General features: G+C 35.5%; 1 protein-coding gene across 9 annotated transcripts in view; it reads left to right on the top strand.

Annotated features, from left to right (window-relative positions):
- LOC308648339 (uncharacterized protein) overlaps positions 1 to 15,832 on the top strand; it is a 568,826-nt gene that overhangs the window by 22,269 nt on the left and 530,725 nt on the right. The gene's annotated exons all lie outside the window — the stretch shown is intronic.

Here is a 15,832-nt window from a genome sequence, read left to right as displayed (position 1 = left end):
AGTATGCATGGCTATGGTATAAAATCCTGTCTTCAACTTTTTCAGTTTTCTCTTTTTCTTTTATTTCATCATTTTAAAGCCTTTTCAGCTTCAGGAAAGCCTACCTTTAAACATTTGAAAAAGTGGTTCCTAATTTTTTTTTTTTTTAATGACCATATGTTTGTGCCAGTAAAGGAGGTTTGAATAGAAACCTAACAAAGAATCGGTAGTTTTCCCTCCCAGGTGAAACTGGGAGATAAGTGACTTTTCCAGTCACTTAAAGGTTGTAGAATCTGGAATGGGATTTTACTCCTCCATCTGTCCCCTGAGACTTTGACTGAGAATTTGACTACCAGTAGTTCTCAGTGCTAGCTGTACATGAGCTGGTTTCCTCTCAAAAACACTCATCCCCAGGTCTAGGCAAAGTAAGCCTGTCTTAGAGATTGATATCATTTTTCTCTAACTGCTTTTGTGAGATAAGTAAAAAAAAAAAAAAAGACTCTGAAAAGGGACTCTGTATCTGATTTTTTTTAAAACATAAAAAAGTTATTTATCAAATACAGTCAGTTGTTTGAGCTCACACAGAAGCTGAATAAATTTCAGTTCTTTGAATTAGAAAATATGCTTTCATTCTTTTCACAGTTATAATTTTAAGCACCTACTGTGTACCAGGGTAGGGCTCCATCCATTAAAATCAACTTTGTCACAATGAAGAATGCTGTGCAGAGGCCTTTGGACAACTCTAGAGGTGATTAAAGGGGATGGAGAGGATGAAGCTGAAAAGTCCAGGTGGAAGAACCAGGTGTTCCTACCTCTAGAAATAGTGAGGTACTGCCTGCTCACAGCCTGTGTTTGCTCTTGGGCTTCCCACTGCTCTCTAGGCTCCACAGTCCTGGACAGAGTGTTCCTGACCTGTGATTGATTGCTACCCACATTCTAGAAGCTGAAGCTTGTAACTTTTAACTCAATATCTGGGCCCTGGTCTCAGCTTTATTACAAATAACAGCTCTGTGACCTCACTTTAGCTCTTCGATCTGCAAAATGAAGGAGTGGGTCTCTTTTTTCAGCATTAAATTGTTAACCATGCTTCCGACAAGAGGTGGAGGCAGAGCTTCTTCACAGCCCTCCTTTTTAAAAATGGTTTCCCACCACTGGAGAAGGAGCCTCAGTCATCCCAGTGGTGTTGCAAAGTAGAAGTTCAGGATGTGTCTATGCTGAGGCCCAGCCCCCGTATAATTAAATAAAAATTTCCAGAGACTGGGAACTGGAGATTAATATTTTTGAATAATACACCAGCATTGGCAGTAAAAGCACCGGGCTTTGTGGGGGACAGATGTAGGTGCAAAATCCAATCCAGAATTTACCACTTGTTAGTTGTGAATTCATGGAAAAGCCACTTAATCTCTTTGAGCCATATCTTCCTTATCTGTAAAATGGGGCAAAATTCTACCTTTCTTAACACATTGTTGATGCTCAATAAATAGTAGTTGAGACAAATTGATGGCTTTTCTTTCCAATGCAATAGCTAATAGCCACATGCATTTACTTAAAATAAGATACGGTTAAAAATTTGGTTCTCATGTTGACTGGAAGGTGCTAATCTATAGAATCTTCTTCACTGAGACCCACATTTACTTACAGAAATTCATTTTTCACTCTGTTCTGGAAAACTGACAATATTATCTTTGTTCAGGTAAACAATAGGCTGTATGGCCTGGGCAGAGAATGAAGGAAATCCAGGAAATACCCCTAGTGGGAGACTTTTCTTTCCTGTTCCGATATATCCATAAATGAAATAAACAAGCAGTGGGTACATCCAATCGATTGAACAAATTATGACCTCTTCTCTGCTCTTTCACCCCACCATGTCTGAGGCCATACTTAACATTTAGTCCATTTGCTTAAGTAGAACATTAACTTCTTTCTGCCCTGTGTGTTACTATCAAAGGCACTATATGGTGAAGCTGCTGTTGCCACCACCACTGCTGTGTGTGTATGTGTGTGTGTGTGTGTGTGTGTGTGTGTGTGTGTGTTGGAAAGTGGAAGAGGAAGGGGCAGGAAGTGGAAGAACAAGATGGTATCGGTAAGGGAAGTCACTAAACAGATATCAATCAGTGGGAAAAGAAAAGCCATAGACTGTACTTTATGATCTTATCTACAAAGTTTAATTCAGGTATTTTGATAGCTTTTCCATCCTAAACTTCTTTAGTATTATTTGATTTTCCCATAGTATATAAGAAAGCACAGGCTCTGAAGTTCAGACCACACTCTAGTATCTACTAGCTGAGCCACCTAGGGCAGTTTACTTAACCTTTCAAGTCTCCATTTTTCCACCTGCAAAATGGGGATTAATGTTGGTCTTCACATTTCATAGGATTATTCCAAGGGTTAAATTACACAATCTGTATGAAATCTTTTGTGGAGAGTCTAATGCCAGGTAAGTGCTCAAAAGAATTTTTAGAAATTATTTAAAGATAAGAAAGGACATTTTATTGTCAGTAAATAAATGATGTGACAGTTTTAACTTCAACAAGTATAAAAAATATATATTCCTCAGAGGAGTTTTAAATCTACTTTGAAATGTAATGCTCTCATCCCTTTGTCATATCTTTTAGGATGAGTAGGCCTGTTTCTCAAAGAACATTTATAGTTCCTGTGTTACATAAATGTTCCACTTGTGCTACTGTACTTGTTTAGTTAAGCACAGGCCTAGCAGCTGGGGAAGTGTCAAAGTCTGAAGAGCAGGTAGATTGTTGATTTGCACCATGTGTTGAAAATTGCTAATATAACCCAACAGTCTTAAAAACAGGGAAGGTTCTTGTTCTTGATGGAAGAGAGACCACAATTTGCCTCTTAAAATCCCTTTGTATTTGTTTTGTCTTCCTGCAATGATGTTTCTGTTGGCAAAGTTGCTTTATTATGATTTTTTAACCTGAAAACATGGCATATCTTTTGGGTTTTTAATTACTAAGCTGTTTCACACTCTCTTATTTTCTTATGCAGTGTGACAGTGTGACATACCTAAAGGACTAAAAGCTCACTCCCCAGTGAGTGGAAAGTGTTATCATTTATTTTTAGTAGGAAAGTTGGGTTGGTTCATATAGCTGCTTTCCCAGCTGAAATAACATAGCAGATTGGTGTTGTTTGAACACTGTTAATTGCTGAACATTTTTAAACTAGTAAATAGGCCTGATCAGCTGGAAGCCAAACAGTAACCCAAACAGACCAGACCACTTTTGATAAGATAAACACTACTAACCTTAAACATTCTCATTGGATTATCTTTCAGTGGTATGAAATGCAAAACTAAAAATATTTTTATCCAGTTAGAAAGACTTTAGAGAACTTGTTTGGCAATTTGAAACTAAGTTGAAGGTCTAGTGTATGATTTTGAGATAATTATCAGCAATGCTGGTACTTTACCACCATTATAGAATAATAAAGATGGATCAGTTCATAACTGAAAGTCCTAATTTATAAGATCATGTTGTACCCTGTCATTTTTGTTCAGACAACTGCAAACAGTAATAGCACTAACATGGGAACAATAAGTTTTTTTTTTTTTAATCTTTTTGTGGTGCTAGGAATGGAACCCAGGGTCTTATACATGACAGGCAAGTGCTCTACCACTCTTTCCCACCCCCATCCCCAGGAACAATAAGCTTTTAATAAATAAAATGTAATATATGTTCTTTATGAGGTATTTCAAATCTCAAAGTTGGAAACCTTGCTTTTACTCATCTTTCAAATATTCATTGGCATAGCTCTAAAATTCCTTCTATTTTCCAGGTTCTAGAGCATTCAAGCTAAAATTGAGTTTGATGTTTTTATTTAATAATGTAAAAATAATTTTAATGAAATATTGCTGATGTGAACCATGCCCATTCCAGAGGCTGGAATACAACAGAAATTGACCAGAATATGTGTCATGTCCAGTCAGGAAATGTCAGTTTTAGAGTACTACCAACTTTCTTTTTGAGTTTAGACAACTATTTTAAATTCTCTGTCTCTTATTGATAAGGCAGCTTCCTTATCAATAAAGTACAGGGGTGAGCCAGTTTTTCTAGAGATCTTTCTAACTCAGAAATTCAGAAACAAGTTTTTATAAGATTAAAACAACTATTTTGTATTCTTGGCTCACTATTGAAAAAGAGCATAGCAGGAAAAACGGGAAAAAATTCTAAAAGTTCCACTAGCTACCATTAAGTAACTACCTTCTAGTCTTTTGTTCGACACTTAAAAAAATTAGAGTTGAACTCAAGTAGCATATATGTGTGTGTGTGTGTGTGTTTGTATGTGTGTGTATGCTTGATATTATAATGTTAAAAGTTTTTAATAAACATTTAAAAATTACTGAGTGTGTATGTTTTTCCTGTTGGACTTTTATATAGTATCATTTTTAAATTATTATAGGTCTGGGGGCACAGCTTAGTGGTAGGGCATGAGACCTGAGTTCAATCCCCAGCACCAAAGAAAAAATGATAAGTAATGCTTTATTAAAAATATTTGTGAATAAGGGTCATTATTCTTTCTGTCTCTAGCATTATTTCATAGGATAGAGTCTCAGAAGTGTAATTACTAGGTCAAAGGTATGAATAATTTTAAAGCTCTTATGCACATGCTTTCCCAATGAGCAAATTAAAGTAACTACCATAAAACTATTGCTCTATACAAAGATGCCCATTTTACTGCAACTTGGATGGACTACATGGAGTAATTTTACCAAAAACTAGACATATGGTTCTCCTAAACATATGGTTTGGTATCTTAAGATTTGAAATTTTAACCAAGCACGAAGCCATCAATTCCATATAATCAATTCACTACATACAGAGTGTTAGCATAATTGCAGCCATCTTCCTTTTCCCCACCCCCACTCTATGAATACTGTTCTTATTCCCAAGAAATAGAAAGTAGTCCGAGATAAAACCTACCGGCCTGGAGACGTGCTGGTCTCTTCCTGTTCTCAGATAGGAGACAACTTACCGGCCCCTGAGATGGGGACGTACTGGTTTCCCTGTTCTCTCCTTGAGAAGATAAAGGGACATGCTGTTTCCCCGTCCCCACTCTGAGAGACAGGAAAACTGCCTGTCTCTGTTCCCAAGAAACAAACTTGCCTTTCACAAGATCAGGGGATGCTTACTATGTCGGTCAAGACTAAACCCACCCCTAGCGCTCCGCCTCGATTCTAGCCTGTAACAGGTAACATTCAAGAGGGAATTGCTGCTGCTCTCCCTCTCTCTGCACAAAGCTGCCTTGTGAGGCTCCTGACAATAAACCTGCTCCTTCTCCCAGGTGTGTGTGCACTTTTCTTTCACAGAGAAAAGCTTTGTTTCATGGTTACACACTGTCTGTCTACCAACTATTGGTGAACTTCATGATTGCTAGTTGACTTGGCACAGATTTGATTATGACTATGCTCTAAGGGTATCTAAAAGTAATAATATAATTTTTTTAAAAAAAATTTGTTTTCCCTGTCCATCTTTAAAAAGTACTTGAGGCAATTTTGCATTCTACTTCCAGAAATAGACGAGTTAGATATCATTGAACTGACCTCTGCATAATAACCATAGACTCTGGAAAATTATAAAGTACTTGAGATACAGGAGACTGAACAGAGAGTAAATCTTAATGAGAAATTCTTTCTTAGAGAAGATGAGGGAAATTAAAGAAGATCGAAATAAGTACAGAGAAAATTCTAGGTTTATGGATTGAAGAACTCCATATTATTAAGATGGCAATTATCCTCCTGATATATTATATGTATAGAGAGACAATTTTTACAACTCCACTAAAAATCCTAATAGACTTTTAAAAAAATAAATTGACTTCAAGTTAACATTATCAGTGATGCTACCAAGTGACTATGAGATAGCCCTTAATATTATGTGGGCACTTCTCTGTGCCATTCTAAGAACCCATAAACTCATGAGAACAATATCAGGTAAACCAAAATTGGGGGACATTTCACAAAGTACTTGACCAGTATTTGGGACTATTAAAAAAGGCATGCACAAAGACCAAGAAGAATCTGAGAACTGTCACAGACCAGAAGAGACTAGGGAGACAGGATGACTACATGAAATGTGGTATGCTAGATTGGATCTTGAATAAAGAGAGAATATTAATGGAATAACTGGTGACATCCAAATGGAGTCTAAAGTTTAGTTAAGAGCAATGTACTAATGTTGGTTCCTTAGTTTTGACAAATGTACCACAATGTTGTACAATGTTGCATTGGGGGAACTGAGTGAGGAGAATATGGAAACTGTTTATACTGTCTTTGCAACTCTTTTGCAAATCTAAAATTATTCTAGAATAAAGTTTATTTAACAAACAAAGTTTAAACATTTATTCTAAAATTTACGGACAGGTGAGCGACTTAGAATAGCCAAAAACAATTTTGAAACAGAACAAGGTATTTAGACTATCTGATTTTCTTATTTACTATAAAGTTACAATAATCAAGACTGTGTTACTATCATGAAGATAAACAGTGGAACAATATAGAGAGCTCAGAAATAGGTCCCCACTTATATGATCAACTAATTTTCAACAAATGTGCTGTCAAGGTAATCCCACAATGGAAAAGATAGACTTTGTAACAAATTGTACTAGAAAAACCGAATAGTTATATGGAAAAAATGAACTTTCATCATTACTTCATGGTTTACATAGACAATAACTCCATATGGATTGCTGTTCAAGAGCTAACACTATAACCCTACTAGAAAAAAGAAGTAGGTTGGCAGCAGGGAATGCATGGGTGGGTACTTATGGCATTGGATTAGGACATTGTTCTCAATCACAGGTGATTTTGTACTCTCAGGGACATTTGCTAATGTGTGGAGACATTTTGGATTATTATAACAGGAGTGGACATAATTGCTATCTAGCAGGTCATGGCCAGGGATGCTGCTAAATATTCTGCAATGCATAGGATGTTCCCTACCACAAAGTTCAAGTGCCAGTAGGGCCAAGTTTGAGAAACTCTGGGTTAAGCAATAATTTCTTAAGTAGTTTACAAAATAATGTGTCACATAATAAAGCAATTGAAATAGACCATCAAAATTTAAAACGTTTGCTCTGTGAAAGTCACTAACAAAATATTTTTTTTTTTTTTAAATGAGGGGCTGGGCTTGTGGCTCAGCAGTAGAGCACTTGCCTGGAATGTGTGAAGCACTGGGTTCAATCCTTAGCACTATATATAAAATTTTTAAAAATATGAAAAGAGGCAAGCCTACAAACTGACAGAAAGTATTTTTAAAACATATACTGATAAAAGGCTTGCTTTTGGAATATATAAATAATTTTTGTGACCCATAATAAGAAAAAAAAACCATGGGGCAAAAGATTTGAACAGACACTTCAAAAAATGACATATATAAGTATGCCTATTAAGCACAAGGAAAGATGCTCAACAGTATTCATCATCAGTGAAATGCAAGTTATAACCACAATGAGATATCACTACACAGTCACTAGAATGACTACAACTAAAAAGCCTGAAAACATCCAGTGTTGACAAAGATGTGAAGGAATTAGAATGATCATACTTTGTGGTGAGATTGCAAAATGGCCCAATTACTTTGACACTGTCTTACACAGTAAAAATCATACCCCAGCTTTCCTACTTCATAGGTATTTGCCCAGGAGAAATATGTGTCTATACAAAGAGTTGAATGTGAAAGTTTATAACCACATTGTTCATAATACTCTCAATAATTCAATTATTCATCAAGTGATGACCACGACAAACAATTGTGTTATACCTGTACTGTGGAATATAATTTGGCAAAAGTGAGATGTTGATGTACAGTAACAAAATGGATGAATTTTAAAAACCTTATGCCAAGTGAAAGATGACACAGCATTATATTGTTCTTGATTCTATTCATGTGAAATTATAGAAATTGAAAAACTATAGTGACAATAATTAGATCAATAGTTGCCTAAGGTTGGGTGTTAATGTGGTAGGAGAGGATCAATTATAAAAAGGACATTTATTTTATCTTATTTTTAAAAATTATTTATTTATTTATTTTTATTTCTTACATACATGACAATAATGGAATGCATTACAATAATAATTAACATACCTTATATACACACAGAGATATGATAAATTGTGGTATAAAGGTATATTAAGAATTGTAATGCAAAAAAAAAAAAGGACATTTTTAAAGTTGATGGAAGTATTCTATGCCTTGATTGTTGTGTTGGTTACATGACTATGTGTAACTGTGATAATTCTTCAAACTGTATATTTAAAATAGGTGAATTTTATATTAGAAATATGAATAAAAATTGAGAATGAAATTAATGACATACTATTAAAAGAATATGAACAAAATAATAAAGAAAGAAGTTAATTGTACCTAAAAAACTTAAGATAGTCATTGCCATTGAGCAGGAAATTTAGCTTCAAGATTCCTGATAGATAATACAAAAGTGAAAACCACACGCACTATATACTTTTATTCGTGTCTTAAAGGGAAGAGTGTTTCACTGATGGAAGACTCATACATTTTAACAACAGGAAAAAATAATTTTCTGTGATTCTCTTTATATAAGAACATTAATCTTCACACTGGGAAATATTTTCTAAAGGACTTTTATTTATTTATTTTTTTAAAAATTTATTTATTTATTTATTTTTGAGAGAGAGAGAGAGAGAGAGAGAGAGAGAGAGAGAGAGAGAGAGAGAGAGAGAGAACTTTTAATATTTTAGTTTTTAGTTTTTGGCGGACACAACATCTTTTTTGTATGTGGTGCTGAGGATCGAACCCAGGCCGCACGCATGCCAGGTGAGCGTGCTACCGCTTGAGCCACATTCCCAGCCCCTCTAAAGGACTTTTAAAAAATTAAAAATATTCCTGATGTGGTTTACTCTTGTACTGACTGACCATAGACAAACCATATTTTGCTGAAGAGCTAAAGTACATAGCTTCCTATTGTTCCACCCTGCAGCAACTTTTCAGATGACAGTAAGCTGACCAAAGCAACTGAGGTGAGCTCAAGAATGAAGGAGGTATGGTGGAGGTCCATGGAGAAGGACTGAGATATGATTTAAAAATTAGGCTTGTAAGTGTTGACATTTTTATAAGAATCAAACACCTTGATCCAGTGGAGCTTATCTCACCCTGCTTAACTGTCTAGCTATGCATTCTGTTGAGTCCCTAATTTTATATCACAAGTAGAGAAGAAATAGCTGTGGTATGACAAATTCCATTTATTAGAATAAATAGTTAGCTGCTTCTTCTATTGAACTTTCATGTGGTTCATTTATAATATTCTGATTTGAGATAGTCTGAAGCCTTGCTAAGTTATCTCTGAAATCTAAGCTCAGATAATTACATTAGTTGACTTATTGAATTATTTAGTATTTTCCATCTGAATGCTGCTGAAATTTAAAAATAATATATTTTCTTTTTAGTTGTAGATGGTCACAATGCCTTTGTTTTGTTTATTTATTTTTATGTGGTGCTGAGGATCCAACTCAGTGCCTCACACGTGCAAGGCAAGTGCTCTACCGCTGAGCCACAACCCCAGCCCAACTGCTGCTGAAATTTGTATGTGTGAAATGAAGATTTGGTTCTTGGCATACTTTATATTTAATGCTTGTTTATTTTTGAAGCAATTGATCAATAGATTCAGTTACTTCTTATAGTCTCAGGTTATAAGCAGAGGGAAGGGTTCTAGATTCTCGTCCACTGCGTCAGGATCCAGTTCAGGCTGTTTAGGTATGGTAAAGGAGAGGGAACTTTGGAAATAGTAATATTAAATGCCTTGGAGGGTTGCGCTGTGAAATGCTCAGCCCTTTCCACCTCCTACATTCTATTCATGACCCATAGCCAGATAATTAGAATACTCACGTGCTCCTGGTCACAGTTGGAGAGTGTAACATAGTTTTGGATATGTACTGTAAAGTAGACAGATAATAACATAGCAATTAAAAATCCTTTGACCATCTATTCCATGTTTTCATAGTTCCCTGCATTTCACTTTCTTAGGTAACATAAAAACAAAGGCAAAAGGGTGTATTTCCAATCTCCCTGTAGCTTGAGTCCAGTTATGACCCAGGTGACATCAATCTGATGCACCAAGGAAGACTTTGACTCAGAAACATGATATAGGAGGAAGAAGGCTGGTGGTCAGGCTCCTAGATGGCAGGAGTCAACTGATTTGGGGATCAACAGTGGCAGCAATTTCTTCAGCAAGTTCTTGAATGGGATGTTGAGAAAATCCTAAGAGGACATCTCAGAACTGGCTGAGCAAATTTAAAGATCTAGTTGTAAGACCCCATTCAAGTATTTCCAATATGATAACTTTCCTGATTCTGGTGAGTCAATCTCATTTTCCTTTGTGCTCTTTTACAGTGATGATTATGTTTACAATATTGATAATTTAATAGTAGTTTCTCATGAGACTATTCCTGAAGCTTATATATAAAAGTATTAACATTGAAAACATCATAGAAGAGCACTTTGGCATGTAATCACCACTAACTCAAATGGAGATGTCTATTATCATACAGTTGCATTTCCTTTAGATATGAATTCACCAGTTTGATTGGCAAACTTCAGTATACACAAGAATTACCTGTGGAGCTCATGGTATGCACATTCCTGGACTCTCCCAGCAGAGACTTAGATTCATTTGGGCTAGAGTGGGGCCCAGGATCATGTATTCCAATAACTTAATTAGAATTCACATGCAGGTGTTTGTGATACAGGTGGTCCATGGATCACAATTTTAAAACACTGGACTTTATTTGAACCCCTTACACATCTTTTATTCTTATTTATCCTCATTTATCAGTTGTTAGTCCAGTGCCTGGCACATGGTTAAGTGTTTGCTTAATGGTTGAATAATGTATTTATTGCCTGATAAATAGGAAAGGACCAACTGTATTCAATAGAGTGACACTTTACATTTTCATGTTGCCAAAAGCCTCCGAATGCTTTGGAACCAACATAGCAAATGTAGTATGGTATTTTTCTATACAGTGATTCAACAGATTCTCTTAAGAGTCAGCTTGCTGGGTCAGTGGGTTTCCCACTAAAGAGACAGAATTCATTTTCTATGCAGGGCCAAACACAAGGTATTTTTGTACTAAATTTTGATTCACTTATTTGTCAAGAAATTGTACTTATATACCTTACATAGTAATCATTAAGGAGGATTTCTCTTTCCAGAGCCTCAGGGCTTGGGTTCTCCCAGGACTTGCCTTCCTATTGCTCTTCTAGCCTCTTCTCTGATACACTATCTATGGGTTCCAGGTGCTTAAATTGTAGAAAAACAGCATTTGTGAAATAGTATCTTCTAAGACATCATTATATATGGGTGATGAAGAGATAATTTAATCACGGGGCTCCAGATGAAAGCCAATTATTTCTTCAGCTTCTGCTCTTTGTTCAAATTTGTTTGAGTAGCCATGTATGATAATAGAGCTCACAGAAGGTTTGACAAGAAAAAAGAACGACCAGGAATGAAAATCCATAGCTGAAAGCACTCAGAAGAGATGTATCCGCCCACTGGTGCTGAAGAGGTCATTTCCCCCATGGGAATTTTGACTCTCATGTACTGTCTTGCTCCTTTGAATTTTCTTTGTTTTTGTTTACCTACATCTGGTAGGATCTTGACATCTTCAGAGCCTTTATTTGATAATTATTTCTGTGAATCATTTCATCTGTCAAACTGTCAGCATTCTGTGGGCAAGGTACCTAGACTGATTGATTAAGAACTCCAGGAAAATGTGAATGAACTGCTGGCAAGGGCCCATGTCTATCTGTTGTAAATGGGAGTACTGGAACAAATATGTTAAAAGGTCGTGTAGGCTTTTGAGATACTTCTTTGAGTGGGGTACCAGTAGTGATGGAAAGAGTTTAAGGGGAAGGGGAATGGAATGTTTTTGGAAATTGGTACTATGGCTATGTAATGGATGAATGACAATGATGAGAATAATCTTTCCAAAGGTATTAGTGTGTCAATGATTTATACACGTCTTTAAAAAAACAACTTTAGCAAGGCATATTTTCTGTATCATTAAATTCACTCATTTCTAATTCACAATTCTGATTTTTAGTAACACTTCTGTGCAATGCCACCATCACCCTAAATCAGTTTTAGAACATTTTAATCCTCTCAATAATATTTCCCTCCTCCAAACTATCCCAATAAAACTTATTTATATTTCCATACCCTAGCTCAGACAACTACAAATCTACTTTCTGTTTATAAATTAGCACTTTTTTTGATATTTAAGATAAATGGAATCATATGCCATTTCTTATGTCTGGCTTTTTCGCTTTGCATAATATTTTTGAAGTTTGTCAGTGAAGCAGCATTTTATTTTTTGCACTGAAGAGGGTCATTTTTTTACATATAATTTTTCATAATAACAAAGTAAGCTTTTTATACATTGCATTTAAATTGACAAATAATTAAAATTCACAGTTCAATGTAGCTTTATAAATTTATTCATTTTAATTGGTACATTATAATACTACATGATAGTGGGATTCATTATGTCATATTCATATATGCACATAACATAATTTGATCAATCTCATTCCCTAGTACCTACCTTTTCCCTCCCCTACTCCCTCAATGTAGCATTTATTGCTGAGTAGTTTTCAATTATATGGATATGCCACCTTAGTGAGCCATTCATTGGTTGATTGACATTTGATTGTTGCTAGTTTGGGGATATTAAGAATAATTCTACTATGAAAATTGCTGTCTAGTCTTGGAGTAGGTATAAGCTTTTATATCTCTTGTGTAAATATGTAAGGGAATGGAATTGCTGGGTCACTTGGTAGTTTTACATTTAACTTTTTGAGAACCTGCTGAATTGTTTTCCAAAGTTGCTGTACCATTTTGTGTTCCTGCTAACAATGTATGAAGTTTCCCATTTCTCCATAACCTCACCAACACTTATTATTATCTGATATATTTATTATGTGCATTCTAGTGGGTGTGAAACCACAGTTCATTCTTGTTTTATTTCCTTAATTAAATGGCGGTGAACATCTTTCCATGTTTATTAGCCCTTAGTAATTTTTCTATCTTCTTTAGTGAAATATATATTCATATATTTTGCCCATTTTTGATTGGGTCACTTTTTTTTATCATGTAAGAGTTCTTTGTGTATTCTGAATATAAATCCTCCATCAGATGTGTGTTTTGCAAATATTTTCTTGCAGTGTATTTATTCTCTTTTTATTTTCTTGGTGGTATAATTTATAGTGAAAAAGTTTTAAATTTTAATGAGGTCTAATTTATCTATTTTTTCTTTTATGAAATGTGTTTTTGGAGCAGTTTTTGTACTAACAAATTTTTGCCTAGTTTGAGGTCTCAAAGATTTTCTCCTGTGTTTTCTTCTATTTGGCTCTTGTATTTAAAACTATGATCTAATCATGTTAATTTTTGTATGTGGTCTGAGGTAAGCCCCTAAGTGCATCTTTTTATGTGTGGATATCCGATTGTCCTCATTTATCTCATAAACTGATGTCTGGGTTGAAGGCTTGGCTTTGGGGACATATGAAGGGGAATGATACAATTTCCAGCTTCGTGTACAGGGAGGTAATGTTCATAACCAAGAAGGGTAGAGCACAGGATATAAAACTCAAGGTCTGGTGGCTTCAAGAACAATGAGGTAAAAATCAAGGGATGAATTTGATATCTTGAGGTAAAAGACTTTAATATGTTAGCTTAGTCTTGTGTAATAGCCTCAACTTGTTTGATCTCTTAATCCAGTAGTTTGTCTCCATCTGTTTTAAAGTATGTCTCAGAAAATTTGTGATTAGTACAGGTCAAATACTGATGTTTGCTAATGACTTTTTAAATACTTCATATGCTTACAGTGATATCTTAGAATTGATCATACTGCAGGTTATATGTTGAAAATATGTCTTCTATGTGAACATTACAAAAAATGGCTGAAAATTTTAGTTCAGTGATGAACATCGAATTATGATTCAAGATTACCAATAGTCCTTATTTATTGGTAGTCTTAGGGCTACCCAATAACTAGCTTTGTGCTCTTGGCACATGACAACTCTTGAGACCCTTGATTTGTTCCCAGTATAAAGTGAAAGTTCATTCTCAAGATCCTTTCCAGATTGATGTTCTATTTGTTCATTCAAGCAACATTTATTCAATACTCACTTTGTGCCAGGCATTGTGAGGGGACTCTTAAGTAAAGGAGAGACAAAGATGCCATAAGTTTTTGTAGAGAGAAATATGGAAAAGAATCATTACAAGAGAATGTCACATATTTCTTGCTAGTTCTAAGGTTCCCTGGGTCTAGAGATATACCCTTTTTCTGAATGAGGATTTAATTGGGGAAGAAAAACAAGGCTAATGCTCCAAAGATAAGTGTAGAAATTGTGCCTGCAGGAGAGAATTCACGTGTTAGACACATGAATGAAGAATCCAGTCTATGCAACTGCAACCAACCTTTGGACAATATTTCTTCACTGTGGTAAGAAGGTGTATTTACTTCCCTAAGAGAGGTAATACTCAGAACTGTTTTAATGAACTTGGTTAGTACTGAGTATCTAATTCTCTTTATTGTACTAAAAACCATAGTGCATATTTCTCATGTTTCAGGTTTTCCCAAAGAGCCTGTCTATAGTACAAGATTTTTTTTAAGAATAAGGAATTTATTTTTAATATGTCACAAGAACATGAATCTGAAATAAACCAATCTCATGCCCCCTTCCTAAAATTTGCCTTTTAGATTGAGTCAACCTCTCTAACATATTTTCTCAACTTCCTTTATAACTACAGCACCTCAAACTTGAACTTAAATAACCTAATAGTCTTGTGTAGTGCAAAGACAGTGATCCTATGACATTTGAAAGCTTTTCAGACTGGGGGAGTCTTTGGCTTGACTTCCCCCTCCAGTTCTGCTCTGTTTCCCTCCACACATATGCTCATTTTCTCTTTTTGGCTATCAACAATCTGGGGCTGTTTAAATATGAATGGTGGAGCTGCAAAGCTATAAGAAAATTAAGCTTATGTTATATTCATATAACTTTATAATCTTTATTTGGCAAATGTACAATTTAGGAGCAACCATTGTTTAAGGGTACTTATATATGCCTTAAATTATACATTGTGCTCTGAAAAGGACTTGCCTTATCTGTTAGCCAGGATGCTTGGTTGCAAGTGATAGTAATCTAACTTAAGGGGGAAAAAAAAGGGGAGCTGGGGTTGTAGCTCAGTGACAGAGTGCTTGCCTCACATATGTGAGGCACTAGGTTCGATCCTCAGCACCACATAAAAATAAATAAATGAAATAAAGATATTGTGTCCATGAATATCGAAAAAAAAGTTTAAAAATCCTTAAGCAAAAAAGAGAATTTATTTGCTCTTTTAACTAGGAAGTATAGGTTTGGAATTGGCTTTAGCATAGCTGAATCCAGGGGCTCAACAAATTCCAGTCTCTTTGACCCTCTGTCACCATTCAACATTCCTCTAGTGCTGGTTTTATCCTCAGGCAGCATCTCTGCATGTGGTAGTTAAAGATAGCCAGTGGCAGTTCCACATTTAACTGGTCTTTTATTAGTTGAGAGCAGTGTATAGAGTGGAGCTCATCAGGAGACTGATTGGTCCAACTTGGGTGCTACTTTCACCACTTTAATAATCTTTGTGAACTTCAGAAGGTGGTATAAAGATTGACTATCCAGCAACTGTCCCAGCTCTTGAAGCCAGGGGAGAGTCAGGCCCCCTGACTGACAAACTCTCTCTATCCACCTGGAGTCCCTGGTGAATGCGGAGCAGACAAAAACAACAGATGTCCACTACATTTGGTGAAGTGTTGTTAAACACTTTTTAAAAAAAA

Source organism: Spermophilus citellus, assembly GCF_964194105.1.
Source record: "Spermophilus citellus genome assembly, chromosome: 1".
NCBI classification, from domain to species: domain Eukaryota; kingdom Metazoa; phylum Chordata; class Mammalia; order Rodentia; family Sciuridae; genus Spermophilus; species Spermophilus citellus.
Note: the sequence above shows the minus strand (reverse complement) of the source record. Positions and strands in the feature narration are given on the sequence as shown.